The 12,438-nt window shown below is 48.4% G+C and overlaps 1 long non-coding RNA gene across 1 annotated transcript in view; it reads right to left on the bottom strand.

The window, feature by feature from the left end:
• Nucleotides 1-2,077: 2,077 nt before the first annotated feature.
• LOC123044314 (uncharacterized) overlaps nt 2,078-12,438 on the bottom strand; it is a 38,341-nt gene continuing 27,980 nt past the window's right edge. The window contains exons 2-3 of the long non-coding RNA XR_006419970.1: nt 2,264-2,281; nt 2,078-2,175 (exon numbers count right to left, since the gene is read on the bottom strand). This is a non-coding gene — a long non-coding RNA (uncharacterized lncRNA). The remainder of the gene's footprint in view (nt 2,176-2,263; nt 2,282-12,438) is intronic.

Genomic DNA, 12,438 nt, shown 5'->3' with positions numbered 1-12,438 from the left:
TCCCGAACCCTAGCATCATTCTCGTTCTCTCCGCCCACGCGCGCCGCTCGCCTCTGCCTTCTCTCGCGCGCACTCCGGCAGCGGGCCACCGCGCCGCGCCGGTCGCCAGCAACGGCGACAAGCGCCACCGCGCCGCGTGCGCCGCGCGAGCCACCTCCTTTTCCTCCCTCTGTCTCTCCCCATCTCCCGCAACAGAGAACGTGAGAGAGCAGAAGGGCACAGCCGGCCTTCCCGGTGCGGCGGATGGGGCCACGCCGGCTACCGGCGACTGCGTCGAGCTGCGTTGTGCAAGCCTTCCCTTTCCCCCTTCCTTTCTCTTTGTCACCCATCCACCACCTGCTTCTATTGGAGAGAGAGAGAGAGCCGCGAGCAGCGGCGCGCGATACGGCGGCGCCCTTCCTGCCCCCTTTGCCGGTGTGCGCGAGCACCTCGATGGTGAACGCGCCGCCGTCAAACGGCTCGGTGGTCGTGCCTGTACTTTGCCCCTGTAGGGGGTGGTTCTTCGTCCCTGTCGCCTCGGCTTGCCGATGCGTGATGGGATCGAGAGGAACAGGCGCGGCCTTACGGCGGCGCTCTTTGCCGGCGAGGCCCGAGGCCATACTCCGGTTTACTTTTGTGGTTCTTTTGTTTGCCTTTCTTTGCCCTGTTTAGGGTTCTTTTGGGGAGGGAAGATTTCTTTCTGTTTCTTTGATGTATTCTTTTACCGAAAATCTTCTAGCCCGATCTGGCTACCTAATACCATTGATAGATCCTTAGATCGGAGTGGGCTAGGAGATCCGGTGAACCTACCTTCTCCTGGTGCGGATGAACTCGATCCAGCGCCGGCCATGGTGGTGTGGAGACGGCGGCGATGTGGACTGAGATGGCGGCGGCGGAGCTTCCCGTCGGCCTAGCGCAAAACCCTAGATCGGATTGGTGTGTCGGTGGTGTTGTGGTGCACGGTCAACCTCGTGATACGTGCCCCAGCACCCCACCTCTTTATATTGAGCTGGCGACAGGGGCCCACCAACCATGGTTTGGTTGGGCGCCCCCGATCAGGGCGCGAGTCAGGGGCCCGTTCGACCCGTTGGGTTCGAACGGGATAGAGATCAACCTAACAGGTCCATCAACTACATGATCATTGTAAGTTATACATGCCAAACATAACTAAGGACATAATGTTTTTTTTGACACATAAACCTCCTCTTTATTAAGTTGCTACAATAGTAGCATCAGAGACAATCAACTGCAAGACTTCCCTGGGGGGGATACAACCATACATGAGGGCTGGAGAACTTAGCAAGCCTAGCTAATCATGGGCTACACGATTGTTGTCTCTACAGCAGTGTTCATAACTAAGGGCATAATGTTAATTTGTTTATGTCCCTCCACTTTTTTTTCGGGCTTGTGACCGGCATCGGCGTTAGCCCCCCTAGCCCCATTAATATTCAGCATACTTAAGAAATACTCCATCCGTTCCTAAATATAAGTCTTTGTAGAGATTCCACTATGAACCACATACGGATGTATATAGATGCATTTAGAGTGTAGATTCACTCATTTTGCTCCGTATCTAATCAATAGTGGAATTTCTACGAAGACTTATTTAGGAACGGAAGAAGTAGTTATTTTATTTGGGCTTCACTATAGTTTTAATAATTCCCAAAGATAAACTGAGATTTGCAATAACTGAATAGGAAAATTGATCTGGTTGCATTATACATATAAAACATAATGATGCATGGGCACTCACTATTGGCCTGTACTGTATAATAAGATTCAAATATCAGGTATCACATAATATAGATTGTTGATACTAATTGATATTATTGAGCTATTTCCATCAAATGTTGATGCATGTTTCCAATGCTTTGAACAAACAGATGAAACTATCAAAAAATGTATTTCATTATTTTACATCCTACAGAGTAGGAAACTGGCAACATAATGAGAAGAAAAGAATGAATATAGGAAGAAGCGGAAATTATGTTGATACATGCACTTAAATGAGTCTTCCTTCTGGTTATTTTCTTGATTCATTGGCATTGCGACCGGATTATTAAGACTATGCCCAATCATGATGCTTGAAAATTCTGGGCTGAGTAATCATATCCTTGTGATAGCCGTTTAAGACATCCTCAAGACGCAGCGACTTCTTTAAGCGACCGTTTGTTTACATCAATTTGTGAAATAAACCTATGATGGTTGACCAAGGAAAGTTAGATTATGTAGTGTCAAGAAAATTGTATGAAGCAGCAACTATTAGGCAGTTAATTGGTCTCACCATTTGACACTAAATATCCTGCGGAGTCTGGATTTTTTTTCGAAAAGGGGAATTCCCCGGCCTCTGCATCAGAAAGATGCATACGGCTATCTTATTAAACAAATAAAGCAGTGCCAACATGGTTTCAAGGTCTTCAAAAGTAATAAAAAGCAAAAAAATCTCACACAGAGCCAAAAAGGGCTAGAAACATCCACTAGCCATGAGAAGATGCCACAACCGGCTGGCTAAAACTAGATAGGTAAACTACATGCCTATCCTATTACATGACCGCCATCTAAACCGTTTGAAGATATCCCGAGCTACCATCTCCCATCGGAAAGACCCAGTAACCAAATGCTCCCTGACCTCCGTCTGGGTGAGTAGCGACCAGGTACGGATCAGAGCCGAAGTTCGGAATAAAACCTGCAAAAAATGGATACATGATATTCTGTTAAAAACCAAATCATTTCTGCAAGTCCAGATAGTCCACATCAAAGCACAAACTCCAACCCGAATGTGTCTCACTAAGTCAGGCTCAATCCCATTAAGCCATGTCCCAAATAACGTGTTAACAGAATTCGGTGGATTGATATTAAAAGTAATGTGGACCGTCTGCCAAAGTACTTTGGCCAACGGGCAATCAAAGAAGAGGTGTTTGATTGTCTCATCCCGATCACAGAAACTACACCTAGTAGGTCCTGTCCAATTACGCTTTATCAAGTTGTCCTTGGTTAAAATAACTTGTTTATGGACAAACCACATAAACACTTTTATTTTCAAAGGAACTTTGACAGCCCAAACATGCTGTTTGACACGAGAAAAATCTTAAAACGCTCGGGATGAAGGGAAGGGAAGGAGTATGGATTTCTCTCATGCGCCGGGGAAAAATAAAAAAATGCGGGCGTGCCAGTGTACCGTAGTACACAAAGAAAAGTGGTACAGGAAACAAGTATTTCATTTATCTCTTTGGATGAACAAAATTACAAGATCCCATAAAAAATGGTTGTGCTCCGTGGCCTACTAGCGCGGCCTGCCTGACTATGGCGATGTGCGGTCTCCTGGTTCCCGGGGCCCCGAAAAGCTCCCGGTTAATTACTCCCGCGGGTTGCTCCACGAGATACCTCCGATTAAGTCGTGTGGTCGTCTTCGCTTCGCGTTCTCTATGCATGATGATGATGGCGTGTGTAGGTGTGGGCGGAGGCAAAGCCCGTGTCCTCGTCGGTACACGTGCCGCTCAAAACATGGCTTTGTGCTGGCCACGTCCGCCCTCGCCGTCGCGCCTAGTCGGTGTTGACAATGTTGATGTAGTCGGTGTTGAAGTTGCATGGGTCCTGCTCGGCTCAAACTTCTTGACGATGTAGCGGCTTCGTCGGGGTACGCAAGGGGTTGCCTCACGGGAGTATTCTTTTGTGGAAACTATCGTCAGTGTAAAACCAACGCACGCTCGCATCGGCATGGCCGGTGTGGTTGGTGTCTCGTCTCGACTAGAGGCCGAGGTTACGGCAATCTGCGGAGACAAAGACTCCGCCACACAAGGTCGTGAGAGGTAACGTCTTAGAGGGGCGTGTTGATGCCTCGTCTCAACTAGACGCCGTATTCGGTGGTCTGCTAGACAAGGAGCACACCGCATGTATGGTGAAACCTTTATGCCATGAAGAGTGCACCTTGTCTCGGCTGGACGCCGTATTCGGTGGTCTGCTAGATAAGGAGCAAACCGCCTGTATGGTGAAACCTTTATGCCATGAAGAGTGCACCTTGTCTCGGCAGGACGCCGTATTCGGTGGTCCAACAAGACAAGGGCAAAGCATCGCGGTGCCGAAGAAAGGTGACATCATGGAAAGGTGCGGTTGATACCCCGTCCTAGCTAGGAGCCGTATTCGGTGGTCTGCTAAGACAAGGGGGACGCTGCCTCTACGCCGAGTCCTATACGCCATGAAGAGTGCACCTCATCTTGGCTGGACGCCGTATTCGGTGGTCCGCCAAGACAAAGGAAACACATCACATGATCGTGGTAAGGGTCGGTGAAGACGTGTCATCGCGTAGCACCATCTTCTTCGTTTCGTGGGCTCCATGTTGCGGGCAGCACCGGGGGCGTGTGTCATCTTCATGGACTCCGCGTCGCGCGCTCCGTCTGGATGAGGTAGACATCGGTGGTCTAGTCCTGCGAGCTCCACGCCTCCGTCCACCGCAGCACCAGCTTGTTGATGTTGATGATGAACGTCGTCTTGGCGAGCTCCGCACCTCCATCCTCCATGGCATGGTGGCGGCATTTTCGGGCTCCACGTCTTCGTCCTCTATGGCGCCGTCTTGATGAAGAAGACGACGGAGCGTCGTCCGGGCGAGCTCCATGTCGCCATCCATCGAGTCACTATCTTGACGAAGTGGACGCTGGCAGCGTCCCTCAAGCTCCACGACACTATCTTCTGCGGCACCGGCTTGATGGCGGTGGCTGCGGCCAGCTCCTTGTCTCCTTGTCACCGGGGTTGAAGAAGTGGGCGATGACCTCCTTGTTCTAGCACGCATTCGTGTGTGCGAGGGCGCCGCCGTCTTCATTGCATCTGGTATGAGAAAGAGCGCCGCTTCGTCCGCGGCCACCTCCGTTGGGCGCGTCGTCCGCCGCCTTGACAACACCTGGTACGAGAAGAGCGCCTCTTTATCCGCGGCCACCTCCGCTGGGCGCGTCGTCCGCCGCCTCGACAACACATGTATAAGAAGAGCACCTCTTCCTCCGCGGGCACCTCGGTTGGGCGCGTCATTCGCCTCCTCAACTGCTCCTAAGAAGAGCGTTGCATCGTCCTCGGCCACCTCTGATAGGCGCATCGTGCAGAGGTCATTCTGCAAAATAGATGATAACACAGAAAAAAAAGAATTATTGTAGCGTCGTCGCACATGGTGTATGCGCCCTCCTGGATGCTCGGTTACCCACTTGGAGTACATCCTCATATGTGCATGGCGGCTGCCACACCGATGCTCGGCGCCCGTGCCACCGCCACGGGAGCGTCCTTTCTCCTCGATACCTCGAAGCTGCCGCCAGGGCACGTCTCTTGCCTCAATGATACACGGCACTGCGTGCGTCTTGGTGCGTTGGCTGCATAGGTGGGTTGCTGCGACGTGATCTTCCGCCGACTAGCTGCGATGTGGTGAGTTCTCTCTCCTCTTTCTGCGGTCTCTCCCGATGCTGCCACCACAGGTGCGTGTCGTCGAGGGTGCGAGCGCCTCCCATGAAACCTGATAAAACATTGAGACAAAGAAACAAACAAATAGATGAGGGCATCGTCTGATCGGCCGCACCGTTGCCGCAGCTGCGGACGTCATCTCTTGCTGGGTGGCATATCCATCCAGATCTTCTGAACGCCACCACCACGGGCGCGCATCTCCTGGGTCTCCCTTCGTTGCGGTGGCAGGTCCCTCCTAGTGCGCGAGCCGTCCCGCGTGCCTCTCGCGTGAAACCTGACTGACAAAAACACACACACATATATACTATATATCAAAGGAGTCAGCAAGGCATGCGTTGCTGCCTGTTCTTCATCTCGCCGAGTGTCTGCTTGCCATCGGCAACGCGGCCACTCCCGCCGTCCCCGCGGACGCGTTCTTCTTCTCTACTGTCGCGAAGCTTCCGCCCGGCGCCGCTGCGATCAGCACGTGGCAGCGAACATGTAGGCCGCGCCTTGCAGCGCCCCCGTCGCAGCCGTCGGCCCATCACATAGCTTGGAACGTAGCCAGCGCCATCTCCGACGTGGTGCGCGTCCGCCGGATCTCCTTGACGCTGCACCACGGGTGCTTCTCCTCTCGTCGATGCTGCCTCCCACGCCTCTTCTTCTCCTGCCTTTCCAGTTCAAAACCTCGTTTGCGTTGGGCACATCTTCCGCGGCCGCCGTGCTGCTCTTTTGCGTGGGTTCTGGCTTGTTGGCTGCGTGGGCTTTGCTTTCTGCCTGAGCCTCCTCCGTGCTCTGCCTCCTCATGTATTTATAGGCTGAGGTGCTAGGGTTTGTTGGCGAGTCGACGTTGCAGCCTCCGAGTAGAGGTTTCCTTCCCATGGTTTCTTCTTGACGCACAAGCCTGCACCAAACTAGGAAACTTATCTGATACGTACCCTCATATATGCCTTTCTTTGACAATCCTTAAGGTCGGTTGCATTTGTTTCCAAAACTCTGATGGCTTGCCGAATATATGTATGGATCCGATTGCCCTCGGTCATATAATTCCAATCCTCGTACGTGCTAGATGTAGTTCACACCCATCAAGACACACACATATTTTATGTACCTGTCCGAACATCAAAAAGAAGGATACGTAGTACATGTATATCGGGTATTCAGATACGTAGGTGTGCCCTTGCCGAACGGCCTGTAGATACTTAAATACATACATACATAATGTATACATATGAACGGGTATTCGGGTATGTATACACGCGAGCTTGCCGGCCGATCGAGACACCCGAATACCGAATACATATATGTACAATGCTAGACCACTACATATACCCTACGTGCATGTGGACAGGACATGCATGCACACGTATTACTTGTACCAAGTTTGATTTCATGCACGTGCATGTGCAAGAACGTGGGGAGCTTGCCATGCACGCTTGTGCCATGCTAAAACAATTTTGTACTTACCTCTGCATATAAATTGCCCTGCACCAAAACTCACTAATAAAATTATTATATTATGCAGCTGTGCATAAAAACCAGTCGAACAAATGCCCCCTCGCTCTTTCCTTGGCGCATGATTCATATGCAGCCTGAAAAAACGGTTCAGAGTTCACATCTCCGTGACGAGCGTGCGCGCCATTTCGAAGCCGATTGATTAGTAACGACATGTCTTAGTGTAGGTATGTCCATCCACAGATGTGTTCTTTAAGGAGCTCGTTGGATCGTGTATAACAGGCACGATGCTAATCAACGAGGCAACCCTGTCTCGTCTTCATTCCATGGCGAAATAATATGCCTTATCCTGAAAACAAGAATAAGCAAAATTTACCAATCTTGTCGCGACCGCCTTGCTGTTGCAGTGCCAACCGACTAGACTGGAGGGTTTCACAGATTCACGTTGGCCGCACTGGCGTGTTGCACTGCTCCCATGATCTTTATGTGTTGATGTAGGCGGGGCATCGGTAGACCGTCGGCAGCTCTCCTTCATCGAGAATCGCCACACCATTCATGGCGAGGCAATTTTGGTGGTACGTCGGAATGCCATCGGCCTTATGAATGATTGAAGGGTCGATATTGCCCCATGCTTCATTGTTGTTGGAGACGGGGCCACAAAGACATCTCGGTGCCACCTTTGTGAGCGCAGGTATTGCCTTCTGGTGCCCATCGTGCATGTCGGTGTAGCCCATTGCTTGCTGGGGTGTCTTCGGAGTTGTCATGGACACATGGGTATTGCTGCCCCCAAACACCCATGATGTAAGTTGATGTAGTGGTTGTTGTCGGAAAGCCGTCGACGATGACAGGGAGTGCCTCTCCACGGCTGTAAAGATGTTTGAGGAGCACAACTAGGAACCAACGAAAACAGGCGAAAAAGAGAAAGGGAAAAAAAATTGTGGGTTTTAAAATGTTGGCTTTCCCGTTATACACGAGCTATACGCGTGATATCTGAGAAGGCTACCGAAGGACTTGTCATTGGGAACCGTCGAAAGACCTTGACGATTGCAACTCAACAACTTAAATAGCTTTGGTGTACGTGTATGAAGACGCCGTGTTTCGGGATGCTTCCGAGAGGCAACAAAAATTCACACTCTAGCCCATCATCATACTGAGGGCTCCCACAGCTCAGCATGCCCCCTGCACACGCCCCATGAACCCAGAGACTTGGGTGTGATAAGTTCAGGGTAAATGGTTTTGGGACAGCGGCTTGGTGATTTTTCTTCATGCATATTGAGGGGTGGTGAACAGCTACCTCCCGCTTTCCTTCTAGTGGGTTCCTTACTTCTTGGGACCGCTTGATTGCTTCTTTGACTGTTGGGATTTTCTTTCTTGAATTTGCTTCTTGTACTTTCAGAATTTCATCTTATTGCTCACGTGGATGATTGATTGGCCGCAGACTTCACTGACTTGTTTTGACATTCGGCTCAAACTTCTTGGGGATTCTTCTTCCAGGATTCTTCGGGACCCACCTTGAGAACTTGGAAGGGAACTGTTCACCTCTGTAGACTAGGAAAAACCCTCTAGCACATTATCTGGGGCTTCTGGTGGCGCGTCCCAGGGTTGCCATGTGACTACGCACCAAACCAACTTGTGTTGAGTTAGGAAGCCCTCCATGATCTTTTCCTATAGTCTTCCCTGGAGTGCGAGTCTCTGTGAACACGAGGCATGCCGGGAAACATGAAGAGCGTGGGTTCTCAATACTCAGAAGTGCCCAAGTAATCATCTCCGCTGCCTTCGGAAGCATACATCTGGTACGTGTCGTGCATTGTGGGCGTAGGAGCCGCTCCACCTGCAAATCGACACATTGTGCCGCCCTCCAACAAGTCCTAGGGTAGCCGAAACTTCAATGAACAGCCTAGTGTGATAGGGGAAAACCATTTTTTGTTGGACTTAGTCCATAAAAAAATGGGGGAAACTAGATATATCCATGAAATGCTAAGGAGAATGCATCATGGATCCGAAAGCCCACAGAAAAAGTTTCCCCAATGAAAAAGCAAAAGAGGCAAAATTTTAAGAAAAATATTTTTTGAGGAACCTTCCGTTGATTGGGGGCATAGGTCGGACTCCCGGGAATCGACGAGCTGGTATGCTCCCCCGTCGTAGACTTGCTCGATGACGTATGGCCCTTCCCACTTTTGCTCGAACTTGCCTTTCGTCCTGTGCGTCACGACGATGGGCCGCCTAAGCACAAGGACCAACTCGCCTTTTCAGAAGACGCGTTGCTTGACAAGCTTGTCGTAAGCTCTCACCATATTCTGGCGGTAAAGCTCCAGGTTCTATAGGGCATGAAGTCGCCCCTCTTCAAGGGCATCGAGCTCCTGGAACCGCAGTTGTACTTGTTCGTCTTGGGTGAGCTCATCTTGGATGGCCACCCTCAAAGAGGGTAGCTGAACCTCTAGTGGTAGGACCGCCTCACTCCCATAAACGAGAGAAAACAGAGTCGCCTGTATTGGCGTACGGACTATGACACGGTACGCCCATAAGGGCTTGAAGATACGGTCATTCCAGTCTCTATGATTCCTTGTCACCGTCTTCTTGAGTGTCTTGCCGAGCGTATTGTTGAAAGCCTCGATCGCGCCGTTAGCTTGAGGGTAGTAGTTGGTGGGGATGTGGTGATGAAGTGAAAAGGGAGAGCAGTACGCCCATCACTCCGGCTCTGCTTAGCCGTATTCCTTCGTCTTGTCATTGTCCTATGATGAAGTGGGCGGTCTTCGCCTCGTCGGTGCTCGGCCTGGTGGTGTCTGCCTTGTCGGTGTCGGACTGGATGACTTGCCTTCGCCTCGTCGGTGCCTGGCAAGATATGGATTGCTTCATCAGGAAAAGACATGTCGGTGGTGTTTAGCATAGCCTCGCCGGTGCTAGGAGGATGTTGATGATGTGTGCCGATGTGGATGTTGGGGTAGATGTTGACGATGTTGCTGCCTCAAAAAGCGGCAACGCAGGATTAGCATGAAACCATGCAAGGTGGCCTTGGACTGGCTTCATGTCAGGAAAAGTGTAGAGATTGAGCTCTGCCTCAGTGGCGGTGTAGAAGGTACGCCCGCCTTGGGCGAGCTCTGTGTTGGTGTAGATGTCGCCCCCCTTTAGGAAAGCTCTATGTCAGCGACAGGGTAAATGTTCTTCCCACCTCAGGAAGGCTCATTTTCCAATGGCGTAGATGGCGACCTTAGGCATGTCCAACAGCGTAGATTGCACAACATCTTGGGCATGCTCCGCATCGACGACAGTGTAGACCGAGCCCTTCCCTGGCCAAGCTCCGCGTGGATGGTAGTGTCGACCAAGCCCCGCTTAAGGCAAGCTCCACGTCAATGCTGGCGTAGATGGTGCCCCAACATTGATGGGCTGCCTGTCCATGGCGGTGTAGGTGTCCCGCCTTGGGCAAGCTCCATGTTGTCGGTGGTTGACGGAGCCCCACCTCGGATGAGCTTCATGGAGGTGTAGAAGATGCGTGCCCTTAGATGAGCTCCGTGTCGGCCACGATGCAAAAAGTCCACACTACAACAAGAACCCCCCTTTAGCAACGCATCGATGCGTTGTCGTATGTCCATATATGCGTTGCTAAGGTCTACCCCAACGGATTAATATGCGTTGCCGTTGGTGGCGTTGCAATGGTCTACAACAAGATATATACATCCGTTGGTAAACCACGTGTAGAAGCGTTGCAAAACAACAACGTATAGAGCTGAAGCATAGCAACGCTTCACATGCGTTGGTGACTACCCCACACAAATGAGTTTCAAATGGACATGCCATATCATTGCAACGGCTAGATGCTTTGACATATGTAAACAATTTAATGGTATCTTATAAGCTATGAACCAAAATTATTAGCCCAATGCAGATGGATAGAAGCGAGAATACAATAAGCAGGAATCCTCATAATATATTAAAAAGAATGTATTGCATTACAAAGAACACGATACAAATATTACATATGTGAAACCATCTAGTACTAGCCAAATTCTTGACCATTCAATCAACTATATTGTTTGAAACATTACACTTGAAAACGGCATTCTAATTATCTGGTAAAACAGCCATTCTTGACCTTGCAATCAACATCCATGCATCTTGAATTTATCTTGGCAATCTAGAAAAACAAAGGAATAAGATTAGTAACTTATGATACAGAGTATCAATAGAGCAGAAAGTTATGGCGAAGGCAAAGAAAGGTTGAGGGTCATGACATTACTAGCTCTGTATGTAGAAAGAAATAGTACTATTCTGTCAAAAAAAGGGAGAGTACTAGCCTACATCTGACAAACACTTTTGATTCTTGTTTTCCTATGAACAAAATGTTATATGTCGACTGAGTAACATAAACCTCAAAAGAACATACTAAGTAAGACACGAGGAACCCCCTTAAAAAATCATGTAGATATTGTACTTAAAAGAAAATAATGCGCACCTGGCTAAATTTGGGTGTGTCTAAATTAGGTATTGTGATACATGCTCACAAATATGACTTACACATTGATTTACATATAGAAGTGGGGCTAACTAATAATGTGAATACAAAAAAATCAACAGGAGTTTACTAATAAAAATGCAGATGCAACCTATATCTGTGTACTAAATAAATTTTGCATCTTGCATAACCTTACTATATGAATCATCATAATAAACACTAGCAGATGGGACATCACCATGCTATGAAGTACAAACACAGAGACTTCAAGTCTTGAAAATTCCTGCAAACTGATAACATTCTATTGTCTCAGCTGCGGCTTGCACGAGTTCTGAACTCGTTCAGATCAGAAGCTGCATATTAAAACACTAAGATGTTTGAACAATTGGATGAGCCTATTCATTTTGAACCATCAGCATGTATTTACTACAGAAATGATTATCTAAACATTATATATGTGAACAATGATATGAATTCTGGAACCAATTAAATGATAATAGGTAACCAATAATCTTGATTATACATACATAGTTCAGTATTTAAATTTTCCAGAGGCTTTAAATTATTTTTAGGGCCTCTTTATATAAGTGTTGATTTTTATATCTCTTAATTGCAGTATGCACAAGTCCAGAAGATATACCTGTTAAGAGAAAGAACAAACAAACACATGTTGGCTGAAGCACGTAGTCAACTTCAGAACCTGTGAGGGAAGATGAAACTAAAGATTATACAATAAAAAGAAATATTAGGACAGATAGATGCATGTGGGCTTATTCCTATAGTACTACACAAGCGTGTGACAGAAATCTGTAAGGATTCATAACACTAATAAGGAGAGTTTTTTTTGTCTCTTGAAAATAATCATGATGTTATAGATAATATTGCTCGCCTATTAACTGATACTTGAAGAAATGTTCTTTGACGACATGTTCATGTATAGACTATTAACTAGGATATCTGGAGGTACCATCGACTTATTTAACTAATCTACCATGATCATCCTCACAAAGATATTGATTAATTATCCACGCACATAGGATCAAGAAAATTACAGCCTAATGCATCACAAGAAAGAACTATTGCTGAAATGCTACAAAATTTATTCCCGAATCAATGGGTATAGAGTACAGACAAGT

The sequence above is a fragment of the Triticum aestivum genome, chromosome 2B, assembly GCF_018294505.1.
Source record: "Triticum aestivum cultivar Chinese Spring chromosome 2B, IWGSC CS RefSeq v2.1, whole genome shotgun sequence".
Lineage (NCBI taxonomy): Eukaryota > Viridiplantae > Streptophyta > Magnoliopsida > Poales > Poaceae > Triticum > Triticum aestivum.
This window is presented reverse-complemented; position numbering and strand designations above follow the sequence as displayed.